The following is a 7,508-nucleotide window of genomic DNA, read 5'->3' as shown; positions in this document are numbered from 1 at the left end:
AGTTACATTTCTAGCACTTGTTACCCTGCTGACTTACTGGTATATATTTAGTGGATTGACTTTTTGATTGACATGAGTGGAAATTTCAGTGGAAATCTAGACAGCAAAATAAAAGGTTGGGTTGAAGGAAGAAGCCAATATGCAGATACATATATATCCCTTTCTATCTCTGTGTACACATGAAAGAGTCATCGAAACTGAAACAATAAAACTGACCACTTATTATAGATTTGCCATTTTTTTCATTACATAGCATGCTTAAAAGAGATTATAGGGGGTGAATTTGAAGAGATGAACATCGGTCAGATGTATGGATAACCTTGCAAACATTCTTAAGGAAGTTAGACTTTATTTTATTGTTATAGGCATTCCTTGATACATTTTAAGCCATAGAATACCATATATCATATTTCCACTTTAAAGATCTTACTGCACTGAGTAGGTAGAGCAGAAAGAGTGAAGATGAAGCCTGGACACCAGCTGAGATAATCTAGGTGGGTAATCACATGCTTGAATAATTAAACCAGCAATGGTGATGGAAGGACAAGAGATTCAAGAGAAAATCATTGTCAAGAAGTAGCTGATTGGCTATGAATGGTGAAAGGAAAAAATGATCAAAAATAACCTCTTTGTGGATGATAGTGCCAACCGTTGAGACAGGGGACAGGATTGGACAGCTAGAGATGAGTCCACCTTTAGAAATGCTGAGTTCTAAGGTTTATGCGAGATTCAAGTAGAGAGTATATTATTTAAGCAAAATTTAGAAGTATGTACCATGGTACAAACTGACAGTTTTAAATTCCCCTTTTATGTGTTTTTAAAGACTGATCCAAAACTATGGGCCACTTGCTTTCATTATTCCATTTATAATGCCTCCCTAAATCAATTTGTGCAAGAAGCTCTCAACCCTATAATAAAAATCTTCTCAAGCTAGAGTTTGCCCTTTTAAAAGGGGTGTTTAATTTATCTTTCTGATGCTTCTATGTCCAAAGTAAAAAAGGAGAAACTTAGCTAATGACTAATGCTTTCATTTCTCGCCAACTTGGAGGTAACCATACTTTGGTAGCTCGCCATAACAAAGTGGCTGGAGAAAAGGGAAATCATGCCTTTTAAAGAAAAATCTGGTTATCTGCTACTGAAGTGACAAAATTGGTAGCTTAAGTAAGTCTTGTTTCCCACCCCATCCCATTCCCCCATGTCCCTTCTCTTATCCATTTAAACAATCATTGTAATGACTTCTTTTTTTTTAATTGGGGTATAGTTGTTTTACAATGTTGTGTTAGTTTCTACTATACAGCAAAGTGCAGTAGAGTTCCCTGTGCTGTACAGCAGGTTCTCATTAGCTATCTATTTTATACATATTAGTGTACATATGTCAATCCCAATGTCCCAATTCATCCCACACCCCTTCCTCCCTTGGTGTCCATACATTTGTTCTCTATGCCTATTTCTCCATTTCTGCCTTGCAGACTGGTTCATCTATACCATTTTTCTAGATTTCACATATATGCGTTAAAATATGATATTTGTTTTTCTCTTTCTGACTTACTTCACTCTGTATGACACTCTCTAGGTCCATCCACGTCCCTACAAATGACCCAATTTCGTTCTTTTTTATGACTGAGTAATATTCCGTTGTATATATGTACATCTTCTTTATCCATTCATCTGTTGATGGACATTTAGGTTGCTTCCATGACCTGGCTATTGTAAATAGTGTTTCAGTGAACATTGAGGTGCATGTGTCTTTTTGAATTATGGTTTTCTCTGAGTATACGCCCAGGGGTGGGGTTGCTGGGTCATATGGTAATTCTACTTTTAGTTCTTTAAGCACCTAATGACTCTTTAGTAAACTTGCAAGCAGATTTTTGCTATTACCCAAGGCTTTCTTGTTTCGTCATTATTTTTGTTCTGTTTTGGCTTTCTGTGTGTATGCATGAGAGCATCAGTGCCACCTTAAGGTCTGTGCTAGTCCCCTATCCCAGCCAGGTGAAATTTCTCTGACATTGATTTTACATGTGTTGGGCTAAGTACTTGTCTCCAGTTAATTTATTTCCATGCTCTTCCCTTCCCTCACCTTCCCTTGCAGTACCTTCATTTTGGCCACATCCTAGCTAGGTGAATGAGGGAGACAGTTGGTAAGAGGAGTACAATGTTTTGTTTGTGCATAATAGCTAAAGGATTGGAATAACTACTGAGGAAAAGCTTAAGCATCAATAGGAATTTTGTCAAAAAGGAAAAATGAGTATATTTGAGAAGTAAATAAAGATTTCCTGAAAAGCTGGAAAAGTGCAAGGTGATATCAAAAAGATGACTATAAAACTGAACATTTAGTTTGCAAATTAACTCAGGAGTATATAATAAAAGCAGGCTATAATCATCTTCACCTTCCAGGCACAGCAGTAAGCAATTTACAAATATCACATGTAATTCTCACAAAAATTCTATGAGGTAAATGACTCATTATCCTATTTTTTGGATGAGATCACACAGCTAGAGGGAGTTAAGTTGAGGTCTGAGCCAGTCCTGACACATAATATACTCTGGTCTTTTCCGTCATCATCTGCCCCAATTTTTCATTCCTTTTTTGCCATGTCCTATAACATTTTGATCAGTGGAAAATGAATTATTATGACTACTTACATTTTGAAACTGTAAATTGCTAGAGAAAAATCATGATGGAATTCAGATGAGGAGATAGATTGCTATCTAAAGTGTGGCCTCCATCTTTAGGGATAATTAGGAATGTTTGCAGCTTCAAATAATAGAAAACCTGACCGACAGTATCTTGCATAACAAGACTTCTAGAAATAGGTGGTTGCTGGCATTGACTCAGTCTCTCAAAAATTTGGATTCAGTTTTGGTCTTGGCCATACTGCTCTCCTGCACTATGTCTACAAGCTGGCTATGTCTCAGGGGTGGTACTGGACAGTGGGTTGCTCCTTGAGTATCTCTTTCTTATGGGGAAGGGAAAAATCCTTCCAAAGGCCCCTAGAAGACCCCCTACATGTTATTAGCATGGCAGGGTTAATAGGCGAGTGACATGGAAGGAAGACTAAGTTGAAGATATGATTTTTTTCAGCCTCTATATGGGAGGCAGGCAAAGGAAATGGAGGGTGCAGAAGGCTATAGGGTAGCCAACGAACACATCTGCTACAACTATTACATGACATGCATAGATTTTTTCCCCCTTCGATATGATGAACAAATTGTAATTACATGATCTCTTCCTCAAAGACCAAACATAGTTACTGGCACCTACATGGGTTTTTGGTTTTGGTTTGGTTTGGTTTTAAATGCTGAATTTCAGCATCTGTACTGAGTTTTAGCAACATTCTTTCATTTCCTTTTACTAACTCACTTTATTAATAAAGAGCTGTTGCAGTGGAAAATATTTTACTCTTAATTTCCATCAGATCACTTACTTCTGCCTGTGCCAACATTCTTTAAACCATTCTGTTTTTTCCCTTATACCTCTCATTTTCTATTTCAATCACTTTTTTTAGAGTTCTTGGTTGTTCTCACCTTGTAGGCTCAGGATTCCTTAGCAAGATCTATTGATTACTAATTTATGTACATTGAAATTGACTATGTATTTTTAGATATTAACATTTTTGTTTCTTTAAGTCAAGGAGGAAAATGTCAAATTAATAGCTGAGAAATATACTGCTTCAAACACTTTTTCTATCATATTAGTTCAAATAAGAAAATACAATAAGCGCATAAGATATATTTTCAATAAGTCACACTAATGCCTTATTCAGCCAAATATTTCATCTCTAACAGCGGCACGTAAGATGTGTAGTGTGGCCAAATGTTATTAAAGGAGGGATGTGTGTTAAAGAAGATTAATTCTTCCTGATTAGCCAGTTATATATTTCTTGTTGATGAATTTTCTAAACTCCAATTATTCCAGTTCATATTTCTTTTCCATTTCAAGGTGGGGTGTTTTGAGGGAACCACATGTAATGCCACCCTTTGGGCTATGTCACTCTAAAAGCCAGTAATAGAAAGCCCACTTGTCCTTCCATATGAGCCACGTGTCAGATATCATACTTATCTGCAGTAAAGGCAATATTTGGGGCTCTCATTTGCTTTGTCCCTTTTTATTTTTTCTTATTTTTCTGAATTGGCTTAGAACTTGAGCTGTAACATGGTATGTCATTTACTGGGTTCTTCTTGAACCCCATCAATAAACAACTTACAAACATAATTCCTTCTCTTTCACTCAATAGCTATTTGACTTTACATAAGCCCTTCACCTCATCTTTCTCTTCTCAAAGACTTAATTATCACTATATGCTATTCACTCTGATATGGATATATGTGATATAGATGATACTATATCAGAGGACATAGTAAGAATCTGGAGGCTTTACATTAACATTAGCAGAAAAAGTGTGATAATGAAAACAAATAATTCACATTAACATAGCATTTACTGTGTTCCAGATGTTAGCAGTGATCCACTTCCCTGAAAGTGTTGAAGATCACTGGAGTCAACTTGCTACAGATACTAAAAGATCACAAGACTTGGATTCTATTCCCAGCTTAACTTTTCTGGACTCCATTTTTTTTTTTTTTTTTTTAATTTTCAAAGTGAAGAGTTTGAAAATATACTTTGTGAGGACTCTCCAACTCCCTAATTCTATGATTCTATAGTGTAGTTTGAGCCACTCCAGTATCACAAATTCAATTATTAATTGGGCAAAAAAAATTATGCAACAGTCCTGCCTCCTGTCCCCACTCACATAAGGGAATGGATCACAAATGGTCATGCCAATTGTGTTGTCACTTTAGATAGCCAGGTGATTCAATTATCTATTGCTGTGTTGTAATAGGGAAGAAGCTTTATATTCTATTACAAGCGAATCACTAAAGGGTTGTTGCCTATAAGCATAAATTATACATAATAGCCCATCCCTGGGAACCCTGCCTCCCAGGTAAAGAGCATTAAACTAAAATATCTTTGTGTAGCTCACAGGCCCACCTGTGAGTGACTGCAGGGAGGAGGAAATTAACACATCTCCTCTGGAGGCTGATGGAAAACAGGAAATGTTTGGCTTTTCTCCCTCCCCTTTCAGTAAAAGAGTGTGAACTCTAACTCAGGCAAGATGGTTCTTTGAGAGACAAGTCTGCCATCTTCTTGGTCTGCTGGCTTTCCAAATAAAGTTGCTATTTCTTGCCCCAGCAAGTCATCTCTCAATTTATTGGCCTGTCATGTGGCAAGCCAGAGGACCTTGGACTTGGTAAACAAGTTTTGGTGCAACCAGCCAGGAGCCTCGCTGGTAAGGCCCTAGCAGTTGCCAGGACCGCTTGTCCTGAGAACCTCCCCTTCGAATTCCCCAGAGCAGCACCGGCTGCTCCAGTATTGGCAGTTGGAGCAAGAGCTGAGGGCAGTAATGTAAGTCACTCTGGTGTATACAGCCGGGAATGTTATTTCTCTCAAATGTTATTTGAGTGGGGTACTCCACTGGAGAGAGGAAAGAGTTGCATTTCCTCTCCGTTTGGAGCTTTTTTTCAGGAATAAGCTAATTTGTTTTGTAGTTGAGTGAGGTACCCTGTTGAAGAGAGGAAGGCGTTGTTGGACTTTTACTCGATTTGTGAACTGCTTCATTTGTTTCTTTGGAGGCTAGCATTTGTGTGTGCATATTGTGTTTTGTTTTTCTTGAATTTCTGTCTTTAAAAATGGGTAATGTTTCAACTATTCCTAAAGAAAGCCCTCTGAGGCTCGTTTTGGATAAGTGATCTGATTACAGCTATGAACCCATGGGTAAGAGAACAATGATATTTTTTTCAATTAAATGACAGTGTAAGTACATCTAATTTGTATTTGCTAAATCAGAGACACTTTTAAATGTCTTTTTTTTTCTTTTTCTTATTGAGATGTAATTGACATACAATAAACTGCATATATTTAGTGTGCAATTTGATTTTTTTTTCTTATTAGTAATGTATATATGGCAATCCCAGTCTCCCAATTCATCCCACCCCAATCCCCACCCCCACCCCAACCACTTTCCCCCCTGGGTGTCCATATGTTTGTTCTCTATATCTGTGTCTCTGTTTCTGCCTTGCAAACCAGTTGATCTATACCATTTTTCTAGATTCTGCATATATGTGTTAATATATGATATTTGTTTTTCTCTTTCTGACTTCAACTCTGAATGACAGTCTCTAGGTCCATCCATGTCTCTGCAAATGTCCCAATTTCATTCCTTTTTAAGTCTGAGTAATATTCCATTGTGTATATATATACCACATTTTCTTTATCCATTCATCTGTTAATGGACATTTAGGTTTTTTCCATGACTTGGCTATTGTAAATAGTGCTGCAATGAACATTGGGGTGCATGTGTCTTTTTGAATTATGGTTTTCTCTGGGTATATGCCCAGTAAGACAATGATATTTTATTGAAACAATGTGTAACCACAGTATCTATTAGGATCCCCACAATGGGTTTAGGCAGGGTTATCTTGGGATCCCATATACTATGTACTGTTACCCTTGATGTGTTAATTATGTCATTTATGATCTCCTGTGTTGATAGTATATGTAAAACCCCAAGACCAAACTTTAGGGTCTATTTAGGATTTTCTGTTTGTCCTCTGGGTTTTTTTTTTTTTGGCACACGGGCTTAGTTGCTCCGCAGCATGTGGGATCTTCCTGGAGCTGGGATCAAACCCGTGACCTCTGCATTGGCAGGCGGATTCTTAACCACTGCGCCACATAGGAAGCCCTGTCCTCTGGGTTTTTCATTTTATTTTGTTGGGTACTGTTTCTTCATTTAGAGCCAAATCAGTTTTGTGATATTTAAAACTTTTACTGATTTCAAATGGGGGAAAGGATCAAAGCTACAAATAGAAATAGAAGTGTCTTTTCCATAAATATTAGTAAAAAGGGGTTAGCCACCTAGACAGGTGACCTAAACAGGATTTGTCCCATCTGCTAGAAACCCACCTTGAGTCCAGCTTCTTTTGTAACTGATGGGTTTTACATTGTTGTACCTGATTCACGGCTGAAATTTGGGAATGAGAACTATGAGGTCCCTGTTTGTCTGTTTGTACACGTGTTATAGATGTATGGCATTGCCATAATTAATTTGTAAAAGAGTTCTATTTAATTGACTTAAAGGAAATTAAGCACTTATATAAATACTCAAATACAAAAAAAAAAAAAAACCTGGCCAGAATGTATTTTGGATTCACATGATCTAGGAAATAGTCAGTATTGAATTAATATCTAGTATTAAATTTAGATTAAGCTTATTCATTTGATTAATACAGACATGTCTTTAAAGTCATCAACATTAAGTATAGTACTTTTATTGTACTTAGGTTTACTAGAAATCAAATAAGATCTTATTATTCCTATTACAAAGCTTGTCAGCAAGAAAAATAACAATATGATGAAGATATTAAGTAAATAAAATAGAGGTAAATGAGTTAAGAGTTTTCGGTAAACTCTCTAGGAATAATTATGTTTTGGGAATGCCTATTTAAAAAAG

General features: G+C 36.7%; 1 long non-coding RNA gene across 1 annotated transcript in view; it reads left to right on the top strand.

Annotated features, from left to right (window-relative positions):
• Window positions 1-5,340: 5,340 nt before the first annotated feature.
• LOC130852393 (uncharacterized) overlaps window positions 5,341-7,508 on the top strand; it is a 46,857-nt gene continuing 44,689 nt past the window's right edge. Inside the window, exon 1 of the long non-coding RNA XR_009053342.1 lies at window positions 5,341-5,404. This is a non-coding gene — a long non-coding RNA (uncharacterized LOC130852393). The remainder of the gene's footprint in view (window positions 5,405-7,508) is intronic.

This window comes from Hippopotamus amphibius, chromosome 4, assembly GCF_030028045.1.
Source record: "Hippopotamus amphibius kiboko isolate mHipAmp2 chromosome 4, mHipAmp2.hap2, whole genome shotgun sequence".
NCBI lineage: Eukaryota > Metazoa > Chordata > Mammalia > Artiodactyla > Hippopotamidae > Hippopotamus > Hippopotamus amphibius.
The sequence above is the reverse complement of the archived record's forward strand: the minus strand, read 5'-3'. Positions and strand labels throughout refer to the sequence as shown.